The sequence below is a fragment of the Pseudophryne corroboree genome, chromosome 11 (genome assembly GCF_028390025.1).
Source record: "Pseudophryne corroboree isolate aPseCor3 chromosome 11, aPseCor3.hap2, whole genome shotgun sequence".
Taxonomy (NCBI): Eukaryota; Metazoa; Chordata; class Amphibia; order Anura; family Myobatrachidae; genus Pseudophryne; species Pseudophryne corroboree.
The window spans coordinates 229,710,820-229,723,912 of NC_086454.1; positions in this window are offsets into that span (position 1 = coordinate 229,710,820).

A 13,093-nucleotide genomic window follows, 5' to 3' on the forward strand; every position below is an offset into this window, starting at 1 on the left:
TTGTTAGCTATTTATTGTACCCTAACCATTAGAAAACCTGTAAAATGAAAATTTTAGTTAACATGTGATTCAGCCGGCATATGGTGGCAGAAAAAAGAACGGCTATATTCAACTGTCGATAACCTCAAAACATTACATTTCCAAACTATCCTAATTTTAACACAAACTATAAAATAGGTAATAGGTGCCCGACTCAGACCCCCACGGTGACTACCCACCCTGATGGGTGATGATGCTGCCCCCGGACGGGTGGTCAAGCGGCCTTAAAAGTCAATGGAGGTGAGTGCACCTAAACCACACCAAACTGTAAATCACTGCAACTAACAAGACAAACTACAACCTGCCGTTCTTTTCCGCCAACAAATAGCCAATGATAAAACCATACTAACAATTCAAAGCCAAGGCACTCCGTGCCAGAACCTCTACCAAACAGGGTGGGAGGGCGGGAAGGCAATTCAGCAGCAAGAGAGACCAAGCTGGCCTAGCAGTCCCTATATATACTGAACCCTCCCCTCTCTGCCATGGGCTGTACTTTTCTTCACAGTTAGGTCCACCCCTCACAGGAGGTTTAACTCTCTCTATTCCTATGCAGTCATTTCGCTCTCCTAAACCTCCTAATGATAATGTGTTGACCCCTTATTCAAAAGTAAAGCATTCAGTACCTTTAATACCAAGAAATAATGACACGGAGACTTGAATTTTGCAGAAAATTGTTAGCTATTTATTGTACCCTAACCATTAGAAAACCTGTAAAATGAAAATTTTAGTTAACATGCCGATTCAGCCGGCATATGGTGGCAGAAAAAAGTACGGCTATATTCAACTGTCGATAACCTCAAAACATTATATTTCCAAACTATCCTAATTTTAACACAAACTATAAAATAGGTAATAGGTGCCAGACTCAGACCCCCACGGTGACTACCCACCCTGATGGGTGATGACGCTGCCCCCGGACGGGTGGTCAAGCGGCCTTAAAAGTCAATGGAGGTGAGTGCACCTAAACCACACCAAACTGTAAATCACTGCAACTAACAAGACAAACTACAACCTGCCGTTCTTTTCCACCAACAGCGAAAGACTCCTCCCCAGAGTCTTCGCACCGCCACCATACCCTCAACCTAACTCCTGCAACACCAGAAATAGATCCTCCAGGAAATGCATCATCCCCTCATTGGACAGATGCACACCATCAGGCCGAAAAAGGTGACTGTCACGAAACCGAATCCTAGGGTGGCGAACCACTTTGCCTCCGTGGGTCAACACCCACTTCGCCACCGCCCCATTCACCTTTTGCCTGACCTCATCAATCAGGCGACCGTCCGCCACACCTCGCCAACTCAACCTTGGCACCATCATAGAGAACACCAAGACACAATTGGTCCACGCTGCGGCCACACTAGCCAGATCCTTCATCATGGCCCACCGCAGCTCCAAAGATGTCCTCTTCCACAGGTCGTAGCCACCTAAATGGACAACCAGCACCCTAGGGACTCCATGCTCGCTGACCTGACTGACTAATCTACTCTTCAGATCTTTCCACATCATCCCCCGCCAACCAAGCCAACGAACGCCATGAGCCCTCGGAAACATCTGTGCCCCCTCCGAGGCCAAAAACCTGGCTGCCCAGTACATATAAGAGTGGCCAACCACCCAGATTGCCAAATCATCTTCTACCCAACCTGAAGAGAAGGAAAGGGGTAAAAAAATCGGTTAATAAGAATCTAAAGCAGAGTTTATTAAACGCATTAACCTGAAGGATCTGCCAAAAGAAAAAATGGGGTTTTCGTGTCTTGCAGAAGTCACGGCCTAGCCGATCTGCACAAGCTTCCAGCCAATTGAAGCAGTACATAAACACACAATGGGAAAAATCTAAATAATATAATGAAAATAAACGGGGGGGGGGGTATAAAATGGGAAAAACATGTAAGAACTCAGCTGGAGGTGAAAGCGTAAAAACCTGCTGAGGGACTTTGATTTGAACTGATCAGCCGAATTGTACATTAGAATTCAGTCCGTCAAGTCAGGCAAAAAATCGCAAAAGAACTCCAGACCCCCGCTGCCAGCAGCGGCGAGTGGCTAATCTCTGAGTAGGATAAACAGGGGAGACAAACAGACACACAACACAAGGACGTACTGAACTTTACAACATGACTTATACAACTACAAATAAACAGAACCGTTAGTCAAACAAACAAATCATGCAACGGGGCGAATATATCGTCTGTAACGCGACGACTTCCATCGCCCCACTGCCTGGATTTCCGCCACGGAAAGCCCTGCCGACGCAGCCGACGTCGCAGCCCCGATGCGGAAGGAATGCGTCCCGAAAGCAGCGGGTGGAAGGCCCAAGCTCGCCAGACAGCGACCCAGCATCCAACGAAACTGATATTTCGTCAAGGGCAGACCGTCATAATGCAGCAACCACGAACCCCGCCCACCGGGCTGAACTGCCGCATATTTCGATGCCAACCTCACTGGGCAAATGCTCTCCTCCAGCGACGAAACCAAGGTGACCCATCGACCTCTACCTACTTGGTCCGTCTTAGAGCGACGCAATCTGCACAGCAAGGACCTCTCACCCACCACCACGTCCTCGAGAAGCATGCGCGAATCCGCCCGCTTAGATGGTGCTACCAGCTCCGAAACCCAAAAGGCTCCGTGGTAAGCCATGGAGAACGCCAACCGGAACAGAAGCGATTCAAAAATAGACAACGCGATACCGCCAAATGCATCGATGACAGCCGGTAGCAAGGCAGCATCGATGGGGCGTCGCCTATCAGGCGGCATTGGTGCCACACGCGCCCACCCTTTCATCGCCTTTACCAGAAGCCCGCTCTTTGTCACGTCAGGGACACCCTTGATTTTATTAAAGAACGAAATACCAGCTAAGTACCGGGACACCACCGCTCTGGACCTACCCGTAACAAACAGCTGCCAAATAAAAGAAAGCATCATCCGATGCCCGCTCTTACCTTGTTGACTTCGGCCTCGGACAAACTCCTCCCACTTGCTCCAAGCTTGTCCGTAAGCCTTGAGCGTGTTCGGAGCCACTGACCGCATTGCTAGACCCTCCAGTCCAGCCCAATCACCTGCCAGACATAACCGGGACATTGAAACCCTTGCTCATCGGCCTCGGGTGCCAACAAACGAAATCTCTCCCACTGACTTTGTGACAACGCGTCAGCAATTCCGTTCTCCAGACCAGGCACATGCTGCGCGCGGAACCACACATTCCTATGCAAGCATGTCAGCAGCAACCGCCCCAGCACCCTCAGGACCACCAGCGACTTCGCCCTCTGGTTATTGATCGCATGCACCACGCCCAGAATGTCACATCTAAACAAGATGCTGCGATGAGCCAGACGATCGCCCCAAACCTCCAGCGCCACCATAATGGGGAAAAGCTAAAGCAGCAAAAGGTCCTTAGTTAAACCCTCGCAATACCATTCCTCCGGCCACGAGGCCACGCACCAAGATCCCTCAAGGTAGCAACCGAACCCAGAGGAACCCGCTGCATTGGTATACAGCTGCAGCCGAGCGCTGTCGACCGTTGGGGCCTGCCAGATACGCACCCCGTTGAAGTCCCCCAGGAACGAGGCCCATACGGCCAAATCCCTCTTAATCTCGGAGGACAAGTGGATGAAATGATGCGGCCTGGCACACCCCGCAGTCGCCCTCTCCAGCTTCCGGCAGAAAACCCTGCCCATCAGGATTACCCGACAAGCAAAGTTCAAAAGGCCCAGCAAGGACTGTGCCTGCCGCAGCGTGACTTTGCGCGACCTTACGAACAGGCAGATAGCTTCACGGAGCTTCGCAACCTTGGCCTGAGGCAGGCGACACGACCCCGCTACCTTGTCGATTTCGATGCCCAAGAATGACAAACAGGAAACCGGCCCCTCCGTTTTATCTTCGGCCACAGGAACGCCAAAGTGAAAAAACAGAGCTCGGATGCTGAACAGCAAGTCGCCGCAGCGTGGCGAATTCGCCGGACCCACACACAGGAAGTCATCGAGGTAATGTGCGACTCCATGACCCCCTGACGAAGACTCCACGCACCAATGTAAAAATGTGCTAAAACGTTCAAAAAACGAGCAGGAAACGGAACATCCCATCGGCAAACATTTGTCGATGAAATACTCCGCTCCGATCCGAAAACCCATAAAACGGAATGAGTCCGGATGCAACGGTAGCAACCGAAACGCGGATTCCACATCGATCTTAGTCATCAGGGCCCCAGGGCCGTAACTACGGACCAACTCTAGCGCCTCATCAAACGACTGGTACACCACCGAGCAATGAGCCGGTGGTATCGCGTCGTTGACCGACGACCCCGACGGGTAAGAAAGATGCTGAATGAGCCGAAAAGCACCTGGAGTCTTCTTGGGAACTACCCCCACTGGGGAGATGACCAAGTCATCCACCGGGGGTGAGCTAAACGGTCCCTCCATCCTACCCAGCCGTAACTCCTTATCAACTTTCTCTCCCAGAACCGACGGCAAGGCGTGAGCAGACTGGAGATTCCGGTGAGCCCAGACCGAAACCTCGCTCGCAGCAGGCAAGCGAAAACCAAACTGAAAACCCTGAAACAAAGACTGAGAATCCGCACTATTTGGATACCAATCCAACCATTTGGCCATTGCATCCAAATTAATTGGCGTTGGTGCCCTGCGGAGCGCTCCCGCTCGCGCCGGGTCTTGCGTAACTTTGCTTACCCTGGCGAATGCCTTTAAAACAGGTAGAGGCTGGGTGGGAGCCGCCGCATTGCAAGCACAAATGTCGAAACCGACACTGCTTGCCGAAGGAACAGGACACATTGTTAAATGCGAAGCACTTCCCTTTCGCGGCGGCCTGCCCCCCCCCCACGGACGGCCAATCTACCTGTCTTGCCCGATCCGCCGTCCGCGCCGGTCCCTTGGGTGGACGACCCTGCGTGGTGCCCGTCCGCCCCCGGATTCCGGGGCTCCCTAGCGGGTTGAGAAGTCCGGGTGACCTGGAGCCAGACTTCCACATCCTTGCAACCAAAGTCAATCACCTGCAAGCAGTCCTGTTTCTCCCGGAATTTCTCGTCATACATCCGCCATTCGATGCCTGACAATGTGCGCTGCATATCGTGTATTAAGTGCAGGTATCTAATGACATTCATATGTTCGTCAGGCCTATCTTCTAGGTAACAAGCCGCAAAGACGCAAAAACCGGCCAGCCAGTTGTCGAAGGTACGGGAAGCCTCGGCTCCGATGCCCTTCTTAGCTGTCGCTGACTTATAGTCCTTCTTTGCGTCCTTCGTCAGGACGAACATATCAACGTAATCGCCCCTGCAGATCTTCCTACGGCAGCTATCCCGCAACCCCCGTAGCACGGCCGTGTAATCGCAGTGGACTACCCCAGGCAAATTGCGGCGCTTCTTGGCCCTGCGAGCGTCCTCGCTAAGCCGCTTACGTCTCTTCCGCCTCTCCTGCTGCCCCGCCGCCCTCTTGGCGTATTTTGTCGCGCGCTTTTTCGCCCTAGTTGTGCTACTGACTTCGGACGCCGGCGATGACAGCGAAGAAGAAGAGGAAGAGCTGAGAGAACTGGAGCACGTGCTGGAGCCAGACGCCGACTGCCCAACCTCACCTGATGCTGTCGACTGTTCGGACTGGGAATCCTCCGGTATGGAAACTGCGAAATCCTCCTCGTCGCTCCCAACCACCTCAACTTCACCGCGATCACCTGAAGAAGAAGACGGAGCAAAGGACCCAGAAACCACTCGGGGCGCAGGCCTAGCACTCCGGGGAGAAGGTGTCCCCACCTTGTGCCCCCGCTCGTCCCGCACGGGACAGTGTCCCAGCTGCGCCGCGGCCACCCCCAGATCACGGCAAGCACGAGCAATTCGCTGAACCGCCGACCCCGGCCGCGCGCACGCCGGAACACCTTGCCGCCCCCGGGGATGCGGCCAGCGGGCCCAATGCCGCCACCACCGTTGACAGGGCCGACGCCAATTCTCCGGAGGGGTCCTGACCTCCCCAAAAGTCACTGCTGGCACCCACGGGAGCCCCTGCAGATGCCGACGCGCGCCTCCCTGCCCGGCGTCCGGCAGGCGCCAACAGGGGGCCCGATGCCCGAAGCTCCGACTGGCCCGCTGGGGAACGGGTGGCGCCCCTGACCACAAGCGGCGCGGTCCCCCACCAGTCACTGCTCCCAACTTCTGCCTGCTGTCCGTCGCTAGCGCAGCTCCTGCCACTATCGCCCCCCCCCGCGCGCGCCCTCCCCCCGCAGGCCGGAGCTCCCTCCGCCCGCAGGGAGGGCGCCTCGGCGGGACTCCTTGCTGCTCTGCTCGCCCCCCGTTACGTCCCCCCCCGCCGCCACTCTCCGGCTGCAAGGGAGGCAGCAGGGGAGATGAGGACAACAGTGGCGCCGCTGCGCGCACACGTGCGCGAACGGCGCCACCTGTCGAGAGCGCGGGCGTGCGCGCACCCTGTGTGCGCGGCCCGCCGCTTCCCGCCACTAACCCTCCACCACTGGGCCCCGCTGAGAGGACCGTCGGAAGAGTACCCGCGACAGGCCTCATCCGACTTGCCGCCGCCGTCCGCCTGCTCCGCCCCCCTCGCCGCGACAAGGGGGAAGAGAGGGGAGACGAAACGGCAGCCTCCGTCGGCCACCCAACTTAGCGCGCATGCGCGCGCCCGCGGGCGTCCGAACGCAGCACTGGAGCCGCAAACACTGCACCCGGAGGTGAGGGCCGATGCCCGGCCACCTCCGGGCGTCCTGCCCGTGCCCCCAGCCCTCCCCGCCGCCCGCGCCCGCCCGGTAACACCGGACCGGAAGCCAGCGGCAAGGAGGACCGAGTCCGCCGCGCCACGGCCGCACCGGCGCCTGCGTCGGCCCCGGAAGACGGGTAGCCGGCAGCAGGGCCTGCCAGCCCTTCCTCGGGCCCAGACCCACCGCCTGATGAGCGGTAGCGAGCTGGGGTCCGGGCGGCACGGCGAGGGCGAGAGGCGGCCATCTCAAGCAGAGTGTGAAGTGAAGGAGGGTGGCAAAAGAAAACACAATGCAATGCAAAGCTAGAGTAAAAAACAAGCTAAAAGTCTAGTGACTCTGCAATGCAGCACTCACCAGAGGCAATTCAGCAGCAAGAGAGACCAAGCTGGCCTAGCAGTCCCTATATATACTGAACCCTCCCCTCTCTACTATGGGCTGTACTTTTCTTCACAGTTAGGTCCACCCCTCACAGGAGGTTTAACTCTCTCTATTCCTATGCAGTCATTTCGCTCTCCAAGTGTCTACAACCTTTCCAATCACTCTCTGTGAAAAACGAGGCCAGAATATTTTTTAAAAAATTCTAATTTCTTTATTATGGATCCCTTAGATGGGTAAATTTGCTTTTAAATTTGATTATTAAAAGTTATGTCTTAAATATTTTCCTACACATATCATTGGAATTTCCTTTCATTGTATAAGAGTGTGCCCACACGAGAGCCTTCTCTCTCTCCCTTTGCTAGTCTATGTACTCTCTGGCTCTGGGCGCACCACCAACTAGGACAGCACCCAATTATAAAAATTGTGTTTATACATAATTTTTCTTCCCTATTGTAAAGGGTAATTGTCCGATTTTGTTTTTTTTCAGTTATGATTGTATTATTATGACCTGTGCCCGATCGCTCTGTGTTTTGCTATTACTGCCATTACTGCCAGACATTCTGGAGAACATGTGCCAGGGATCACAGTGTGGGGAGGGGAATTTAGTGCCTAATTCAGACCTGATTGCAGCAGCAAATTTGTTAGCCTTATGGGCAAAACCTTGTGCACTACAGGAACGGGGTGGGGGGGGGGGGGGGGGGGGCAGATATAACATATGCAGAGAGAGTTAGATTTGGGTGGGGTGTGTTCAAACTGAAATCTAAATTACAGTGTAAAAATAAAGCAGCCAGTATTAACCCTGCACAGAATCAATATAATCCACCCAAATCTAACTCTCTATGCAAATGTTATATCTGCCCCCCCTGCAGTGCACATGGTTTTCCCTATTAGCTAACAAATTTGCTGCTGCGATCAGGTCTGAATTAGGCCCTTAGTTCCTCCCCAGCACAGTTTGGTTAATCTCTGCAAAACTACCCCCTATATATATATTTTTTTTTTTAAATATAACATTTTAATACATTATTAAAAACACTTTATTAAGTAATTAAAAAACAGGCAATTTTTTGAGTGGTTTTGTGAGGAAAAAATGTCAGTTAAGCAATCAATAATGTACCATGCACCTTTACAATGTACATAGAGAAACTGACAAGTGAGCACCAAGGTTACCAGGTAATTCTTGGCATTATAACTTTTTTGGTTTACAATAGAGCATAGACCTGGGATCTTACACAAAAATTCAGATGAACTGTCATGAAAAATTGGTTGCCTGACTTGTCAACGCTAGGGTGAGGGATATGTGACAATAGCAGCAGTGTACAGCACAGGAATCAGGGTTGTTTGGTGCAACTGAAGGCATGTGACTGATCAAGCAGAGCAGCTATGAGCAGGGGCGTTTTAAGAGAGGAGGGGACCCACATGCAGCCTCCGTTGTGGGCCTCCTGCTCTTGGACAGCAAGTAGACTCTGGCATATTGCCAGAATCTACTGCGCATGTGCAGGTCTCTGGGAACATGGCACCCACTCTCTTTCCCAGTGCACATGTGCAAATCACTTAGAAATGGTTGCGGTGGATGTTTTCCAAGAGATATTTATCTGCATTGCAGGGAACTCCAGATGGGTATGTATAATAAATGGGTGGAGGGTGTGCGGTGTGGACCCCCTGGACCCAGGGGCCCTTGAGCACCACACACACTACTCGTGTGCAGCATCCTTTGCCTTCAAAACAACATAAATTCTTCTAGGTACACTTGCACACAGTTTTCGAAGGAACTCAGCAGGGAGGCTGTTCCAAACATCTTAGAGAACTAACCACAGATCTTTTGTGGATGTAGGCTTGCTCAAATCCTTCTGATTCTTTATGTAATTCCAGGCAGACTCAATGATGTTGAGATCAGAGCCCTGTGGGAGCCAAATAATCACTTCCAAGACTCCTTCTTTTCGCTGAAGATAGTTCTTAATGACATTGGCTGTGTTTTGGGGTCATTGTTCTCCTGCAGAATAAATTTGGAGGGTGGTCACACCAAATGTTGATTTGAATTAGAGCTCTCTTCTGTTCATTCACTTTGCATTTTGTTAACTGATAAAAAAATATATTAACACAACTATTTTTGTATTTTTGAAAGCATTCTTACTTTGCAGCATTTTTTCCACCCATGCACTATATATATATATATATATATATATATATGTATATTTATATATATTAGTGACGTGCACCGGACATTTTTTGGGTTTTGTGTTTTGGTTTTGGATTCGGTTCCGCAGCCGTGTTTTGGATTCAGACGCGTTTTGGCAAAACCTCCCTGAAAATTTTTTGTCGGATTCGGGTGTGTTTTGGATTCGGGTGTTTTTTACAAAAAACCCTCAAAAACAGCTTCAATCATAGAATTTGGGGGTAATTTTGATCCCATAGTATTATTAACCTCAATAACCATAATTTCCACTAATTTCCAGTCTATTCTGAACACCTCACACCTCACAATATTATTTTTAGTCCTACAATTTGCACCGAGGTCGCTGGATGGCTAAGCTAAGCGACACAAGTGGCCGACACAAACACCTGGCCCATCTAGGAGTGGCACTGCAGTGTCAGGCAGGATGGCACTTCAAAAAAATTGTCCCCAAACAGCACATGATGCAAAGAAAAATGAAAGAAAAAAGAGGTGCAAGATGGAATTGTCCTTGGGCCCTCCCACCCACCCTTATGTTGTATAAACAGGACATGCACACTTTAACGAACCCATCATTTCAGTGACAGGGTCTGCCACACAACTGTGACTGAAATGACTGGTTGGTTTGGGCCCCCACCAAAAAAGAAGCAATCAATCTCTCCTTGCACAAACTGGCTCTACAGAGGCAAGATGTCCACCTCCTTCTCATCGTCCGATTCCTCATCCCTTTCACTGTGTACATCCCCCTCCTCACAGATTATTAATTCGTCCCCACTGGAATCCACCATCTCAGGTCCCTGTGTATTTTCTGGAGGCAATTGCTGGTGAATGTCTCCACGGAGGAATTGATTATAATTCATTTTGATGAACATCATCTTCTCCACATTTTCTGGAAGTAACCTCGTACGCCGATTGCTGACAAGGTGAGCGGCTGCACTAAACACTCTTTCGGAGTATACACTGGAGGGGGGGCAACTTAGGTAAAATAAAGCCAGTTTCTGCAAGGGCCTCCAAATTGCCTCTTTTTCCTGCCAGTATACGTACGGACTGTCTGACGTGCCTACTTGGATGCGGTCACTCATATAATCCTCCACCATTCTTTCAATGGTGAAAGAATCATATGCAGTGACAGTAGACGACATGTCAGTAATCGTTGGCAGGTCCTTCAGTCCGGACCAGATGTCAGCACTCGCTCCAGACTGCCCTGCATCACCGCCAGCGGGTGGGCTCGGAATACTTAGCCTTTTCCTCGCACCCCCAGTTGTGGGAGAATGTGAAGGAGCAGCTGTTGACGGGTCACGTTCCGCTTGACTTGACAAATTTCTCACCAGCAGGTCTTTGAACCTCTGCAGACTTGTGTCTGCTGGAAAGAGAGATACAACGTAGGTTTTAAATCTAGGATCGAGCACGGTGGCCAAAATGTAGTGCTCTGATTTCAACAGATTGACCACCCGTGAATCCTGGTTAAGCGAATTAAAGGCTCCATCCACAAGTCCCACATGCCTAGCGGAATCGCTCTGTTTTAGCTCCTCCTTCAATGTCTCCAGCTTCTTCTGCAAAAGCCTGATGAGGGGAATGACCTGACTCAGGCTGGCAGTGTCTGAACTGACTTCACATGTGGCAAGTTCAAAGGGTTGCAGAACCTTGCACAACGTTGAAATCATTCTCCACTGCGCTTGAGTCAGGTGCATTCCCCCTCCTTTGCCTATATTGTAGGCAGATGTATAGGCTTGAATGGCCTTTTGCTGCTCTTCCATCCTCTGAAGCATATAGAGGGTTGAATTTCACCTCATTACCACCTCTTGCTTCAGATGATGACAGGGCAGGTTCAGGACTGTTTGCTGGTGCTCCAGTCTTCGGCACGCGGTGGCTGAATGCCGAAAAAGGCCCGTAATTCTTCGGGCCACCGACAGCATCTCTTGCACGCCCCTGTAATTTTTTAAATAATTCTGCACCACCAAATTCAATGTATGATCAAAACATGGGACGTGCTGGAATTTGCCCAGCATATTGCTGGCGTTGTCCGATGTCACAAATCCCCAGGAGAGTCCATTTGGGGTAAGCCATTCTGCGATGATGTTCCTCAGTTTCCGTAAGAGGTTGTCAGCTGTGTGCCTCTTCTGGAAAGCGATGATACAAAGCGTAGCCTGCCTAGGAACGAGTTTACGTTTGCGAGATGCTTCTACTGGTGCCGCCGCTGCTGTTCTTGCTGCGGGAGGCAATACATCTACCTAGTGGGCTGTCACAGTCATATAGTCCTGAGTCTGCCCTGCTCCACTTGTCTACATGTCCGTGGTTAAGTGGACATTGGGTACAACTGCATTTTTTAGGACACTGGTGACTTTTTTTCTGAGATCTGTGTACATTTTCGGTATCGACTGCCTAGAGAAATGGAACCTAGATGGTATTTGGTACCGGGGACACAGTACCTCAATCAAGTCTGTAGTTGCCTGTGAATTAACGGTGGATAACGGAAACAGGTTTCTCACCGCCCAGGCTGCCAAGGCCTGAGTTATCCGCTTTGCAGCAGGATGACTGCTGTGATATTTCATCTTCCTCGCAAAGGACTGTTGGACAGTCAATTGCTTACTGGAAGTAGTACAAGTGGTCTTCCGACTTCCCCTCTGGGATGACGGTCGACTCCCAGTAGCAACAACAGCAGCGCCAGCAGCAGTAGGCGTTACACTCAAGGATGCATCGGAGGAATCCCAGGCAGGAGAGGACTCGTCAGACTTGCCAGTGACATGGCCTGCAGGACTATTGGCTTTCCTGGGTAAGGAGGAAATTATCCGTTGGTGGTGTGGTTTGCAGGAGCTTTGTTACAAGAGGAAGGGATTTAGTTGTCAGTGGACTGCTTCCTCTGTCATCCAAAGTTTTTGAACTTGTCACTGACTTATGATGAATGCGCTGCAGGTGACGTGTAAGGGAGGATGTTCCGAGGTGGTTAACGTCCTTACCCCTACTTATTACAGCTTGACAAAGGCAACACACGGCTTGACACCTGTTGTCCGCATTTGTGTTAAAATAATTCCACACCGAAGAGGTGATTTTTTTTGTAATTTCACCAGGCATGTCAATGGCCATATTCGTCCCATGGACAACAGGTGTCTCCCCGGGTGCCTGACTTAAACAAACCACCTCACCATCAGAATCCTCCTTGTCAATTTCCTCCTCAGCGCCAGCAACACCCATATCCTCATCCTGGTGTACTTCAACAGTGACATCTTCAATTTGACTATCAGGAACTGGACTGCGGGTGCTCCTTCCAGCACTTGCAGGGGGCGTGCAAATGGTGGAAGGCGCCACCTCTTCCTGTCCAGTGTTGGGAAGGTCAGGCATCGCAGCCGACACAATTGGACTCTCCTTGGGGATTTGTGATTTAGAAGAACGCACAGTTCTTTGCTGTGCTTTTGCCAGCTTAAGTCTTTTTATTTTTCTAGCGAGAGGATGAGTGCTTCCATCCTCATGTGAATCTGAACCACTAGCCATGAACATAGGCCAGGGCCTCAGCCGTTCCTTGCCACTCCGTGTCGTAAATGGCATATTGGCAAGTTTACGCTTCTCCTCAGACGCTTTTAATTTTGATTTTTGGGTCATTTTACTGAACTTTTGTGTTTTGGATTTTACATGCTCTCTACTATGACATTGGGCATCGGCCTTGGCAGACGACGTTGATGGCATTTCATCGTCTCGGCCATGACTAGTGGCAGCAGCTTCAGCACTAGGTGGAAGTGGATCTTGATCTTTCCCTATTTTACCCTCCACATTTTTGTTCTCCATTTTTTAATGTGTGGAATTATATGCCAG